This window comes from Petaurus breviceps, unplaced genomic scaffold, assembly GCF_028583685.1.
Source record: "Petaurus breviceps papuanus isolate PSGF00001 unplaced genomic scaffold, PetGlider_PUasm1.0 551, whole genome shotgun sequence".
NCBI lineage: Eukaryota > Metazoa > Chordata > Mammalia > Diprotodontia > Petauridae > Petaurus > Petaurus breviceps.
Window position 1 is genome coordinate 29,054,927 of NW_027186372.1, and position 16,437 is coordinate 29,071,363.

The window sequence follows — 16,437 nt, forward strand, 5'->3', positions numbered from 1 at the left end:
TGTGACTGGAGGAGGCAGACAAGGAAGGACTCTGAAAGTCAAATGAAGGGTTTTATATTTAATCCTGGAAGTGTAAGGAGCCACTGGAATTTACTGAGCAGGGAGGGTGAAAGGGTCAGACCTGTGCTTCAAGATCATTTTGGCAGCTGAGAAGGAAATGCGCTGGAGTGAGGAGAGACTTGTGGCAGGAAGACAGAACAACAGGCCGGCTATTGTGATAGTGTAGATGTGAGATGATGAAAGCCTACACCACGGTGGTGGCAGTATCACAGAAGAGGAAGAGTTGCATCCGTTAAATGTTATGAAGGTAAAATTGACAAGCCTTGGCTTGGATATGGGTGAGAGTGAGGAGTAGCAGATGATACACAGGCTGCAAGCTTAGGAGGATGCAGGTGTCCTCCACAGTAACAGGGAAATTTAAAGAGAAAGCTAATGAGTTTGTTTTGGGATATCCAGTCCTTGATGTCCAATAGGCACTTGGAGATATAAGACTAAATGTCAACAGGGGGGTTAGGGCCAGATAAGTACATCTGAGAATCATCAGCATAGATATAACTGAAACCATGGGAGCTGACAAGATCACCAAGTGAAAAAAGATAAGGGAGAAGAGAAATGGACCCTTTGGGACAGCTCTAGTTAGTGGGAATACCATGGATGATGATCAAGCAAAGGAGATGAGAAGGAAAGGTCATACAGGTAGGAGGAGAACCAGAAGAAGTGTCCCAAAAACTCAGAGAGAAAAGAGTGTCAAGGAAGAAAGGGTGATCGATAATTTTAAAGGTTGCATAGAATGCAAGCAAAATGTGTATTGAGAAAAGGTCATTGAATTTCACAAGAAATCACTGCTTTCAGCTTTTCTCCCAAACTTGGTGTCAGGTTCTGCTGCTTCATTCGCATCCCTGAAACAAGATGGTGAAAGTTATAGCCAACGAATTTGGCCGTTGGGCACCTGGTGACCAGGGCTGCATTCACCTGAGGTGGAGTAGACATCGTGGCCATCAGTGACCCCTTCAGTGACCTCATCTACATGGTTTATATGTTTTTATATGATTCCACCCATGGCAAGGTCAAGGGCACTGTCAAGGCTGAGAATGGGAAGCTGGTGATCAATGGAAAATCCATTACCATCTTCCAGGAACAGGATCCCACAAATATTTAATGGGTAGATGCTAGAGTCAAGTATGTTGTAGAGTCCACTGGAGTCTTTACCACTATAGACAAGGCTGGGGATCTCTTGAAGAGTGGAGCCAAGCAGATCATCATCTCTGCCACTTTTACTGATGCCACAACATTCATGATGGGAGTGAGCCATGAGAAACACGATCATTCCCTTAAGATTGTCAATAATGCTTCCTGTACTACCAACTGCTTGGCCCCCCTTGGTCAAGGTCATTCATGACAACTTTGGCATTGTGAAAGGACTCATGACTACAGTCTATGCCATTACTGCTACCCAGAAGACAATAGATGGCCCCTCTGATAAGCAGTGGCATGGTGTGCATGGTGCTGCCCGAAACATCATCTCTGCTTCCACTGGTGCTGCTAAAGCTGTAGGCAAGGTCATACCTAAGCTGAATGGGAAGCTCATAGGCATGGCCTTCTGTGTTCCTATTTACAATATATCTGTTGTGGATCTGACCTGCCATCTGAAGAAACCTGCCAAATATGATTATATCAAGAAAGGGTGAAGCAAGCATCAGAGGGAGCATTGAAGGGCATCTTGGGCTAGACAAAGGACCAGGTTGTATCCTGTGACTTTAACAGCAATATTCACTCTTCTACCTTTGACGCTGGTGCTGGCATTGCCCTCAATGACCATTTTGTCAAGCTCATTTCCTGGTATGACAATGAATATGGTTATAGCAACTGTGTAATAGACCTCATGATCTACATGGCCTCCCAAGAGTGAAATGGAAAGCCATGGACCTTCATCCCCAGCCAAAAAAAGGAGTTCCACCAATGGGGAGCCTACATTCCTAATATACATTCCTATACTAGGGATCCCATGTCCCATTTACATCCTGGTCCCAAAGCACTCCTGTAGTAGGGGGAAGAAGCTTAGAGTCCTCTATTGTATACCATCAATGAAGTCACTACATTCAGTGCAAAAAAAAAAATGAAATCACTGCTAACTTTGGAGAGAGCAGTGTCAGTTGAGTGATGAGTTCAGAAGCCAGCATGTAGAGAGAGTCAAGAAGAAAATGACAGGAAAGGAAGTGGAGTCATTTTTGTGTGGACAGCGTTTTCAAGGATTTTAGATACAAAAGAGAGGTGAGCTACTGGGAATAGGTGGATCAAATGAGAATTCATAAGAACAGGACATAGGCATTTTTTTTTAGGCAGAAAGAAAGAAGCAAATAGACAAGAGAAAAATGAGTGTAAGTGAGAGAGTGTAGATTATAGAGGGGGCAATCTGCTAGAAAAGAAGGATTGAACAGAATTACTTGTGCATGAAGAGGAGATTGCCTTGACAAGGAGAAGGGTCAAGGAGACAGGAATGAAATGAGGAGGTAGCAGCAGAAGGCATCTGGATGATGTGAAATGACAAGGAGGGGACAAGAGGAAGCTTTTGGTGAATGAGTTCAATTTTTCAGTAATATATAAGGTAAGGTTCTCAACTGAGAGAGGGGTGGGGAGGCAAGCCATGTAAAATGTGGGGAAGAATGAAAAAGATTGGGAAGGTCACTGTGGTTTTTGGAGTAGTAAGTTAATTAAACAGATGTAAAGGAATTGCCTTGTAGCAGTAAGGACCCAAATGAGATTACATAAAATAAATCTACAGTAGACCCAGTCAGCACAGTTTTGTGGCTTTCCAGTCATTGGGAACCAATACACAAAGGAGTGCCACTTGGATTACAGTCCTCTCTGTCATACCAACCCCAAACTTTATGTTGCTCATCTATTTCTTAATTTCAGAGGAGAAATTTAATCACACTGAATAGGATATTTACCTAATCAATAGTATTGCCAGAGCCAAACTGACTCACTTTTCAGAATTTCTTTTTTTTTTTAAAGCAATTGGGGTTAAGTAACTTGCTCAAGGTTACACGGCCAGTTATTTCTGGGTGTGGTGCTAAGTATCAGAGCCCGGATTCCACCCTAGGTCATCCCAACTTTGGGGCCGGTGCTCTTACTCACTGTGCCACCTGGCCACCCCTAGAATTTCTGCTAGACCTATGAAGGTACCCTGGGTATGCTTGAGCTGAAATCCACTGCAGACAAGGAGATGAACCTGAGACATAGCTTGTCGTATGAAGAGTAGGTTAAAACGCTTGATATACCTGTTGGGTGTTGTACTCGGTAGGACCCTGGGACATCTCTACTTAGTAATTTTTTTCTTCCTCTAGTCTCATATGGTTATTAATGATAACCTGGGAATTATTAATAGCTATTTCTTCAAAGTTTGACCTATGTCACAAGGCAAGAAATGGGCAATAGCAAAGTAAGGGGCTTCCAGGCAGGATGATAGATAGCTGGGATTCTTTGTGCAGTAAAACTAATATAATACCCTCATAGGTCTAGTAGAAATTCTGAAAAGTGAGCCCTATCCAGGGCACAGTTTTAATGCTGATGTGTAATACAGACTATGGACATGAATAATTTACTGAGGATATAATGATGATGATGATGACAGTGTTTATATAGTACCTAATATGTGCCAGGCATTGCACTCATCGCTTTACAGATATTTCAATGAAGCCTCACGACAAGCCTGAGAGGTAGACACTATTATTATTCCCATTTTACAGGTGAGGAAACTGAGGCAAGCAAAGTTAAATGGCTTGCCCAAGGACAAATAGCTAGTAAGTATCCGAGGCTGGATTTGAATTCAGGTTTTCTTGACTCCAGGTGTGATATTCTATTCATGTGCCACCTACCTACCCTTTGATCAAATAAAAATCTGACATTGTTCCCATGGGGGAATCATTTAAAGTAGCAGCTTGTCTTCCTATTCGTTTGGTAGAATAATTTTTAAGTGGTAAGTTGGACAAGATCAGATTGGTGGTCTGTGGATACATTCACCTCTTCAAGTGGGTCCTTGACCTGGTAAACTTTAAGAACTATTGTTCTGGGGTGGCTAGGTGGCTAGTGAATGGAGCACCGGCCCTGGAGTCAGAAGAAGCTGAGTTCAAATCCAGCCTCAGACACTTAACACAAAACTAGCCATGTGACCTTGGGCAGGTCACTTAACCCAGGTTACCCTACCTTGCCCCCTCCAAAAAAAAAAGCAAAAAGAAAAAAAGAACTACTGTTCTGAGAGCACTTAGATGGTGCAGTAGATAGAACAGCAGCCCTGGAGCAAGGAGAACCTGAGTTCAAATCTAGCCTCAGACACTTAACACTTACTAGCTGTGTGACCCTGGGCGAGTCATTTAACCCTGGTTGCCTCACAAACAACAAACAAACCTACTGCTCTGATACTATCCTATGATATTAAGGATAACTAGGTGGTACAGGCGAAAGGAATAAGCATTTATATTGTACCTACTGTGTGCCAGGCACTATGTAAAGTGCTTTTTACAAATATTATCTCATTTTATCCTCACAACAACCCTGTGAAGTGAGTGCTGAAGATATACAGACAAAATGAAAAATAGTCCTTGCTCTCCAAGAGTTTATTCTCTACTTGACGAAAACACATGTAAACTGAGAGAATTATTTGTGATTCTTTGAGAAGGGAGAGTGTGCTAATGTCTGGCTCTGTCAGACAAGGCTTCCTGCAGGAGTTGACCCATGAGCTGAGCCTTAAAGACAGTCAGATTCTAAAGGGTGAAACTGAAGAGGGAGAGCCTTCCAGGCAAGGGGATGGAGGGAGGGAGGGCAGCCTTTACAAAGGTAAAGGGGGCGAAGGGAACGCTGAGTTTAAGGAGAAGAAAGCAGTGCGGTTTGGCTGGAATGTAGAGTGGGTGATGAAGAATAAAGTGAAATGATGCTCCCTCTCCAAACCGGAAAGCCTCTAATCCAACATGAATGCTCCTTCTCTTGCAGGAAGCACGAGAAAGTGCTAGGAAATACCACGGGGGCATTTGGCTTTGATTTGTACAGCCCAAGGATGCTGGTTCAGCACAAGCCCCAAGTTAAACTCAGAAGCTCCATGGTTAGAACTAAGCATCATTCAGTACACACAATCTTCCCAGACTCTAAGTTCCTTTCAGCCAGGAGCCATGTCCCATTCATCTTCACATCCCAAGCCTAGCACAAGGCCTTGTACTTAGTAAGCATTAGTTTAGTGATTTGAAATGAACTGAAAAAGTTCTATCTTCTGTCTCCATTAAAAAGATTAAAGATTATGTCAGCCTCTCCTTGGGTGACAAGGATGTATTCTATCTCTACCCAACTCTGGCTCTTCCCTAATCTCTTCTGATGTCCATTTCCCTTAGCTTCCAGACTGTGCTTAGAATATACTCTTTCTACAAACCCATTCTATCTCTCCTTCAAGGACCAGCGGAGGTGCCAACTCCTCTAAGAAGCTTCCCTTGATTTCCCCAGCTATACATTATCTCTCTGTCCTTGAATCTCTCATGTCTCTCTCAACCCTTCTCTGTTCTGATCACATTCTAACTGGAAAGCACTCTGGCTCCGGGGTCTAAACACCTAAGTTCATATTTCACCTCTGTACTTAGATACTACCTAGGTGATCTTGGACAAATCATTTCACCTGCATAGGCCTCAGTTTCCTCATCTGTAAAATAAGAGGATTGGACTAGATGCCCTCTAGTGTTCCTTCTCCTCTCTGTGAACCTATGTTCTTATTGTTATTTGCTTAGACATCTCATTCTCCTAACTATATCTTAAGTTCCTTGTTTCTTAGAATAGACAGATTACTGGGCTTGAATTCAGGGAAACATGGGTTCAAATTTGACGTTTAGTAACTATGTGAAACCTTCCTCCCAACAGCATTCTCTACCCTCCACTCCCCAAGTCACAACTTCTATGTGCTTCAAACAAGTCCCTAGTTCTTATTCACTAAGTCATAGCTTGGTTGTGCTCTGAATGAGTCACAGATAAAATCCCAGATTCTCTTCTCATTCGAGGTACCCCCTGTCTCGTTTCCACTTTGTATCCCTGCTGCCCAGCCCAAAGCCTCAATTGCTGAACTCAATTGAATAAAACTATTATTAAGGTTTGCTGAACTCAATTGAATAAAACTATTATTAAGGTTTGCTGAACTCAATTGAATGAAACTATGCTAAATGGCTCTTATGATAATCAAATTCGATTTAAAACAACAGCTTTCGAGATAAAATGACTTACAAAAACTCAGAGGATCCTCAGGTAATGGGAAGAGAAAGACAGAAGCAGCTCTAACTTTATTTTTCTTCCCAGGGTGATTCATTAGGTTTCCTAATGTAACAAAAACCCTAAATAATAATAAAATTGATAATATACTTGCATGGGTGAGTCAGTCAAAGTTAATAGATTTTTTTTTCTGCTAGACAGTCTACTTGTGTCTTTCTTGAAAAAAATGGCTAAAAAGGTAAAGGAAAATGGGGATTAAGAGGAGGAAAGAGAAGGGGCTCAGGTTTTTATATTGCTTATTAATGTTTAACAGAAATATAAAATTGATTTGTTTGCTGAAAAAACTACATTAGAAAGAAAAGAATAAAGGTGTCAAAAGATTGATGACTTTTCTGGGACTCCAAACTGAAGAAGGATGATTTGTATCCCAATCCAGGCCACTCTTTTCAGTGCCATGCAGAGAGGTTCTAAACACCTTAAAGCCTGTGAATGTTTTTACCAGGGAGCAAGGTTTTGTCCATCATTTCCCATACTTCTCAAACCCATATACATACTCATATGCACTTGTTGCCTAAAGGACTCTAAAAGACCATTAGGTGTTTGTCATTGGCCTGTAGGGAAGTCAGGCCTTAGAAGAAAGGAAACTCCTCGAAAGCAGGGACTCTCTTTTTAGTATCTGTATCCCTGACACCTAGCACAGTATATGACATATGAGCATTTATGAAGTACTTGTGGGTTCGGAGCTTTGGGAACAGTAGGGGAAGAAGCAATAGATGCTCAATGCTCCCAGCATCCTTTAGCTCTAATAGGCTTTTTTGTTGTTGTTCAGCTGTTCTCAGTCATATCTGACTCTTTACGACCCCATTTGGGGTTTGCTTGGCAAAGATACTAGAGTGGTTTGACATTTCCTTCTCCAGCTCATTTTACAGATGAGGAAACTGAGGCAAAAAGGGGGGAAGTGACTTGCCCTAGGTCACCCAGCTAGTAAGTGTCTGAGGCTGAATTTGAACTCAAGAAAGTGAGTCCTCCTGAGTTGAGGCCCAGTGCTCTATCTACTGTGCTACCTAGTCACACCTCTAGTAGTTTAGCATTGAGTATAGGAGAGGGGAGGGGAGAGGAGGGGAGGAGAAGAGGAAAGAACATTGTCCTACTTCAACTTTGACTACATGTAAGATAGTCAGACCATCAATATTTGACTATACAATCACTCATATGTGGAGACCTAAGATTTGTCAAATTCAAATAAAAAGGGTGACCACAAAAATATATAAGGATTCCTGTGGGAGCACACTGCATTAGAAAACCACATATTAACATTATCTATTTTTATGGGGTGATGGGGGGCTTAAATATTTCCTAGTTACATTTCAATCTAGTTCTATAGGGATGTTGTGAGCCACAATGAGGCAGGTAGGCCACATGTTTGACACCTCGGACCTAAGGGTTTTGGCAGTTGAAAACAGAGTGAGTTAAAGGTGCCCTGTAAAGCTCCCCCACCCACCCCCACCCCCACCCCCCCAAAAACCTCTGATATTATCTTAGACTTCTTCATAAAAACACTGTGTACAGAACAAAGGCGATGATCATTCCTCTATTCTCTGCCCTGGTCAGATCCTTTCTACAGTATCATACCTGTTCTAGATGCCACATTTTAGAAAGACAATAACCAATTAGTGTATGGCTTGAGAAGGGTAATCAAGATGGAAGAATGACAACATGAAACAATTTTCCAGTCAAAGGCAACTTAGAAGTTCATCAAGAAATGCCTGTCATACCTGGATGAGAGAGAAGCATAGTCCAGTATAGGCCATGTCAGGACAGCCCTAGCCCCAGCAAACCAGGAGAAGATCTTGGGGTGACTGAATCAGCAGTGGCAGCAGTAAGGGGGTCAAACAGCTGCTCAGAAGGAGATTACAAGGGTTTCTTTGCAGCAGTAGGCAGGACTCTATTGTTTTGCCTATACTGCAGCCACAGTGGAACAGGAACCCTCATCACAGTTCCAGGGCAGAAAAGAGTGCTTGTGGTCAACAGAGACCAGAGAATAGTAAACACACCTTTCCTTAGAGTGTACCACCTTGGAAGTAGTGAAACTTACAGGTGTCTATAAATATCTCTGAAAACAGCTGTACAAAACCCCTGAAGCTTGAGACAGCATGCCCTCTACCCTGGAAGCACAATCCCACTTTAACAAAGAGTTAAAAGTCAAGACATAGACTGAAAAAATGAGTAAACAACAGAAAAAAATTCTGACCATAGAAAGTTACTATGTCTAGCAGCAACCATACTGCCATACCCAGGATGTCTGCTAGCACAGGTACTTAGATCTGCTTTACTAGGAAAGGTAGCTGTTTAAGGATCAACAATCTTTTTTTAATTACATTCACTAGTTCAAGGGAAAAGTCAGCACCCTGAACTTCAGAGAAAATACAAGCAGAGAAATAAAGACCAACAGACAGAGCTTTGACTGCCTGAATCAACTATATACTTTACATACATTCCCTAAATTGAGAGAGCCTTTACATCTGAGCAGTTAGGGAGATCTGAACATATGGCCACTCAGAATCTCAAACATAGAATCACAAGATCCTTCTCATAAGAGAGCTCCCAAAGCAAAATACCAACTTATATATACTCTAAGTTGGTATATATAAATGTATAGATAGATAGATAGATAGATAGATAGATAGATAGATAGATAGATAGATAGATAGATAGATAGATATACATTTCTCAGAACCAGAAGGCATCACAACCCTCATGACTCAGTGCCTAATTAGAAATTAGCAAAAGATGTGAAAGCCTTCCTACAAACAATCTTCCCTTAACGGACTCCATGTGAGGCCTGTTAATGGGCAGGGATAACATTATATCCCATTAACATTACACAATGGAGACAAGGCAGATCAAAATACACATTTAGAAGAAGATAACAAAGTCAAAACTCCAACACCCAAAGCCTCCAAGAAAAACATGAATTGGTCTCAGGCCATAGAAGAACTCAAAAAGGATTTTGAAAATCAAGTAAGAGAGGTAGAAGAAAAATTGGGAAAGAAATGAGAGTGATGTAAGAAAATCATGAGAAAAAGAGTCAACAACTTGGTAAAAGAGACACAAAAAAAAGAATACTGAAGAAAATAACACCTTAAAAAGTGAATTAGGCCAAATGGTAAAAGAGATTCACAAAGCCGATGAGGAGAAGAATGCCTTGAAAAACAGAGTCGAATGTAGAATTAGCCAAATGGAAGAAGAGGTACAAAAGCTAACTGAAGAAAGTAATTCCTTTTTTTGGTTTTGGTTTTTTTTTGCCTTTTGGAGGGCAATTGGGGTTAAGTAACTTGCCCAAGGTTACACGGCTAGGTTTTGGGGGGGGGGGGGTTAGGGAACTCAGAACCGAACTCGGGTCTTTCAACTCCAGGGCCAGAGCTCTTATTCACTGCACCACCTAGCCGCCCCGAAAATAATTCCTTAAAAAATAGAACTGGGGCTGCTAGGTGGCACAGTGATTAGAGCACAGGCCCTGGAGTCAGGAGAACCTGAGTTCAAATCTGGCCTCAAACACTTAACACTTACTAGCAGTGTGACCTTGGGCAAGTCACTTAACCCCAATTGCCCTGCCTTCCCCTCTCCAAAAAGCAAAAAAAAAAAGGGGGGGGAGAATTGAACAAATAAAAGCTAATGACTTTCTGAGAAATCAAGAAACAATAAAACAAATCCAAAAGAATGAAAAAATAGAAGACAATTCATTGGAAAAACAACTGACCTTAAAAACAATCCAGGGAGGGATAATTTTGAAATTATTGGGCTACCTAAAAGCCACAATCAAAAAAGAGGGCCTAGACATCATCTTTCAAGAAATTATCAAGAAAAACTGCCCCGACATTGTAGAAGCAGAGGATAAAATAAAAATTGAAAGAAGCCACCAATATCTCTCCTGAGAAGGAACCCAAAATGAAAACTCCCAAGAATATGATAGCCCAATTCCAGAGCTCTGAGGTCAAGGAGAGAACATTGCAAGCAGCCAGAAAGAAACAATTCAAGTATTGTGGAGCCATAGTCAGGATAACACAAGATTTAGCAGCTTCTACATTAAAGTATCAAAGGGCTTGGAAAATGATTCCAGAGGACAAAGGGGTTAGGATTACAACCAAGAATCATCTACCCAGTAAAACTGAGTATAATCCTTTAGGGGGGAAATGGATATTTAATGAAATAGAGGACTTTCAAGCATCCTTGATGAAAAGACCAGAATTGAACACAAAATTTGACTTTCAAGTACAAGACTCAAGAGAAGCATAAGAAGGTAAACAGGAAAGAGAAATAATAAGGGACTTGATAAGGTTAACCTGTTTATATTCTTACATGGGAAGATGATACTTGTAAATCATAAAAACTTTCTCATTATTAGAGCAGTTAGGAGTATAAATAGACAGAGGGCACAGGTGTGAGTTGAATATGAAGGGATGATATCTAAAAAAAACAAAGTTAAGTGAGAAAGAGGAATGCACTGAGAGAAAGGGAAAGGAAGGGGTATAATGGGGTAAATTGTCTCACATAAATTATCTCACAAGAAAATGCCTTTACAATGGAGGGGAAGATCAAGGAGTGGGAGAGTGAGTGAACCTTATTTCATCAGAATTGACTCAAAGAAGAAATAACATACACACTCAACTGAGTATAGAAATATGTCTCACCCTACAGGAAAGTAGGAGAGGAAGGAGATAAGAGAAGAGAGGGCATATTGGGAGAGGGGGTAGTCAGAAGCAAAACACTTTTGAGGAGGGACAGGATGAAAGGAGAGAGAAAATAGAATAAATTGGAGTGAAGGAATAGGATGGAGAAAAATACATTTCACAATCATAACTGAAAAAAATTTAAACAAGTTTCTCTAATAAAGGCCTCATTTCTCAAATATATAAATAAGTTAAATTTATAAAAAAAAAAATAGGATCCATTCCCCAATTGATAAATGATCAAAAGATATAGAGTTTTCATATGAACTAATCAAAGCTATCTATAACCAAAAGAGAAGGTGCTCTCAATCACTATTTATTGAAGGAATACAAACCCAAACAATTCTGAGGTACCACCACATGCCTATTAGATTGGCTAATAGGACAGAAAAGGAGAATGGCAAATGTTGGAGGGGATGTATGAAAAATGAGATATTAGTGCCCCATTTCTGGAGTTGTGAACTAATTCAACCAATCTGTAGAGAAATTTGGAACTATGCCCAAAGGGTATAAATTATGCATACCCTTTGACCTAGCAATAACACTACTAGTCCTATATCCCAAAAGAGAACAAAAAGAAAAAAAAACCTTTATGTACAGAAATATTTATAGTAGCTCTTTTCTAGTGGCAAAGAGCTGGAAATTGGGAGGATGCCCATCAATTAGGGAAAGGCTAAACAAATTGCACTATGTGATTGTGATGGAATGTTATTGTGCTATAAGAAATAATGGGCAGGATACTCTCAGAAAAACCTGGAAAGACTTACATGAGCTGATGCAAAGTGAAATGTATTGTGTACAAAGCAACAGCAATATTGTAAGATGATCAGTTGTGAATGACAGGTTATTCTCAGCAATACAATGATTCACAACAACTTTGAAGAACTTATATGATGGAAAATACTGTCCATTGGTCAAGATAGCAGAGTAGAAACAGCACCTCCACAGGGCTCTGGCTCTCACTACCTCCAATCCATGTAAAAGGGGACTCTGAACAAACTTAGGAGCTACAGAACCCACAAAATGACACAGAGAAGCTGACCTCCCACTGAGGACAGCCCGGTAGGTCGGCAGGAGGTGGCCAACACAGCTCTCTGGGAGCCAAGCCCAGCCCCACCCCGAGGTTTTAGCCCCAGGGCAGGTCTGACCAGCCACTGGCTGGAGGGACTCCAGATCACCAGAAGCTATGGCGATCCAGAATTATCAACACATAGATGCTAAGGACAAAGTGAGAGGTCAGTGCAGTGTGGACTTTGGGACCCAGTAGTTGGGAGTGTGTCGGCTTTTGCCCCCAGGGCAAGAAGCCACTGAGGGCTGTGGCCATGCAGCTGCCCCCACCTGGCAGTTTCAGCTCCTGGCCTGCAGAGTGTAGGGGGACCAAGCAACCAGTATGAGGGGTAATCACTCTTTAACCTGCTTGGATCTGGATTGCAGTCTAGGGTGGAGGTCTTGGGGTGTGCGACCAGCTTGCCAGAGCATGTGGAGGCTTCAGAGAGGGAACCCAACTAATACCTCTGGCAGCTGAGAAAACCTCAGCATTTGGTACAAAGCTCCCCTGTCTGGAAGCAGAGTCCTACTGTGGCAAAAAGCCCAAAAGTTAAGTAACTGAGTGGCAACATGACCAGGCAAAGGAAACAAGGCAAACAGAAGAATCCAACATTAGACTCCTATTTGGGGGACAAAAAAGATCAAAGCATGGAACAGGAGGAAGACAGTGAAGTCAAAACTCCTGCACCAAAAGCTTCAAAGGAAAATACGAGCTGATTACAGGCCATAGAGTACCTCAAGAAGCAGATAAGAGAAGTGGAGGAAAAACTGTGAAGAGAAATGAAAACGATGCAAGAAAATTATGAAATGAGAGTCAACAGCCTGACTGAGGAAAATAACACCTTAAAAAATAGACTAACTCAAAAGGCAAAAAAGGCTCAAAAAGGCAATGAGGAGAAGAATGCCCTAAAAAGCCAAATTTGCCAGATGGAAAAAGAATCTCAAAAGCTCACTGAGGAGAAGCATTCCTTCAGAATTAGATTGGAGCAAATGGAAGCTAATGACTTTATGAGAAATCAAGATGCTATTAAACAAATGAAAGAATAGAAGGCAATGTGAAATATCTCAATGGAAAAAACACTGACCTGGAAAATAGATCCAGGAGAGAGAATTTAAAAATTATTGGACTACCTGAAAGCCATAATCAAAGAAAGAACCTAGAAATCATCCTCCAAGAAATTCTCAAGGAAAACTGCCCTGATGTTTTAGAACCAGAGGGCAAAATAGAGGTTGAAAGAATCCACTGATCACCTCCTGAAAAAGATCCCAAAAAGAAAACTCCTAGGAATATTATAGCCAGGTTCAAAATTCCCAGATCAAGGAGAGAATATTTTAAGCAGCCAGGAAGAAACAATTTGAATATTGTGGAAACACAATCAGGAAAACCCAGGATCTGGCCGCTTCTACACTGAGGGATTGAAGGGCTTGGAATATGATATTCCAGAGGTCAAAGGAGCTGGGATTAAAACCAAGAATCACCTACCCAGGAAAACTGAGTATCATGTTTCAGGGGAAAATATGGTCATTCAATGGAATAGAGGACTTTCAAGCATTCTTGATGAAAAAAAAACAGAGTTAAATAGAAAATTTGACATTCAGATACAAGAAGCGAGAAGCATGAGAAGGTAAACAGGGAAAAGAAATCATAAGGAACTTATCAAAGTTGAACTATTTTTTTTTAAGCAATTGGGGTTGAGTGGCTTGCTCGGGGTTGCACAGCCAGTTGTTGTTTCTGGGTGTGGTGCTGGGTGTCTGGGCCCGGATTTGATCCAGGTCGTCCCGGCACTGAGGCCGGTGCTCTTGCTTGCTGAGCCACTTGGCCAAAGTTGAACTATTAACATTCCTACATGGAAAAACAATAATTGTAACTTATGAAACTTTTCTCAGTAGTTGAAGGGATTAGAAATATATATGTATATATGTCTTTATATGAGGGTATGCAGGCATATGAATACATATGTGAATGTGTGTATATATGTTTACAAGTATACATAGATAGAGGGCACGGGACCAATTTAACAGGAAGGGATGATACTTAAAAGGTGAAATTAATAGGTGAGAGGGATATAATGAGAGGAGATGGGGAGAGACAGAGTGGGGCAACTATCTCATACAGAAGAGGCAAGGGAAAATGGTTACAATGGAGGGGAAGAATAGGAAGGCAAAAGGGAATGGGTCAACCTTATTCCTATTGAATCTGGCTTGAGGAGGGAGGGAAATACACACTAAATAGGGGATCTCACCCTCCAGGAGAATAGGGGGGGGAGAGGATGTGAGGGGGGATGATGGAAGGGAGGGCAGGCTGGGGGGGAGAGAAGTTGGAAGCACCCACTTTTGAAAAGGGACAGGATCAAAGTAGAGAATAGAACAAGTGGTATGTGGGATAGGAGGGAGGGAAATATAGTCAGTCTTTTATAATATATCTGCTATGTTATTGTTTTGCATTAGCCACACATGTACAACCTATACTGAACTGCTTATCTTCCCAGTAAGGGTGGGTGATAAGGGAGGAAGGGAATGAATCTGGAATTCAAAGTTTTAAAATCAAATGTTTAAATATATATATATATATATATATACTATTATCAATATTGTTTTACATATAATTGGGAAATATAGAGATCCACCATGCCCTACTGGAAAAGTTGAAACGGGTATGGGAGAAAATATGGGAGAGAGCAGATCAGAGGTGGGGATATCCTGTGGGACTGCTGTTTTGGGGGGGATGGGTGGGGGAAAAACGGGGAGAAAATTTGTAACTCAAAATCTGGCAGAAACGAACGATGTAAATCAGAAGTTAATAAAGCATTAAAAAAAAAAGAAAAATGAAAAAAAAAAAAAAAGAAAATACTGTCCATACCCAGAAAAAGAATTGATAGTGTCTGAATGCAGATTGAAGCATATTTTTTTACGTTATTTTTCTTGAGTTTTTTTGAGGTTTGGTTTTGTGGGGGTTTTTGGTCTATGTTTTCTTCCACAACATGAATAATATAGAAATATGTTTTGCATGACTACACATACACAACCTATATCAAATTGCTTGCCTTCTCAATGAAGGGGTTAAGGAGGGGAGAAGAGAGAGAATTTTAAAAACTAAGTTTTAAAAATGAATGTTGAAAAATGTCTTTACATGTAATTAGGGGGAAAATGAAATATCAAATAAATTTTAGAAACAAAAAGATCTATAGTGCTATCTGAAGTCATTTACTGCAAAAAATAAATAAATAAATAGCTGTACAACCATGGGCACGCCACCAACTTTCCAAAACCCCAAACCTATGCCCCCTAGGAAGCAGGGTTCCAACACTTCATGCTCTTAAAACATCTATGATCACAGCTGGATCCCAGAAGCACAGCAGGGCTGACAGATTCCCTTCATTCAATAAACATTTGCCCAGAGCCCACTAAGTACGAAGCACCGTGGGAGATTAAGAAAAATCTGGGGGGAAAATGCAAAATCACAATGGGGGAAGAGGGCAGGAAAAGAAATACTAAAGACTGGAACTACAGGTGTCTATATTCTACAATGATTTGTCCTTCAAAAATGTTCTGAAAGCAACAATAAAAAGTATCCATCAAAGTCCATGACTACCCCCTAAAAGTCTGGGGCTTGGTGTCTTGTAGATGGGATAAAAGTCAAACCTGAAAGAATTTATTCTCAAGAAGTAAATAAATTGGCCAAGCTGGCTACTTTCATGGACAGCTGAAACTCTTCTCTGGGACCAAGGAGCATGCCTGCAGGGCAGTCCATTACCTTTCACTAGTAGCTAAATGCATTTGCAGAAACACAAAGCAGACCTTTGTGCAAGAGAATAAATAGTTGAGATTAAAGGGGGAATATTGGACAGCTTCTGAAAGTGTCCTGGGTAGAGATTGATTTTGTGCAAGAGAAAACAAACATTCCTCAGAAGTCAAATGAGTAAGAGATGAAACATGCCGGGTGCCTAAGAGAAAAGTAACCCTATTTTGCTTTCTTTTAGGTCTTTGTATTTTCAATAATATACCCCCTCTGTTTCAGTGGACTCATGTTACAGAAATAATGATGGAGTTGTTTTCCATCCCAAAAGCTTTCCAGAACACTTGTAAATAACCACCTCCCTTCAATAAATGTCTCTGAGTGTGAAGAGAACAGGACTGTGAGTCAGTGGCCACAGTTTCAACTCATGAACTTTGTGACTTCAAGCAAATTAATTAACTTCTCGAGGTCTCAGTTTCTCCAACTGTAAAAGGAGAGGTTTGAACTAGATGGCCCGCAGCACTAAAATGCTCTGCTGTAAGGGTCCAGCTCCAGTATTCTGTGACCTGGGTTCTAAACTCTCTTTCAATTCTCATAGTCTATGTTCTAAGAGCCTTTCTGCCTCTGGTGTTCTACATTCTGTTTTAATGTCCCCTCGAGCTCTGAAATTACATAGTCTACTAT

General features: G+C 40.9%; 1 pseudogene; it reads left to right on the forward strand.

Annotated features, from left to right (window-relative positions):
• Positions 1 to 909: 909 nt before the first annotated feature.
• On the forward strand, positions 910 to 1,909 carry LOC138172559 (glyceraldehyde-3-phosphate dehydrogenase-like; annotated as a pseudogene).
• Positions 1,910 to 16,437: the final 14,528 nt, after the last annotated feature.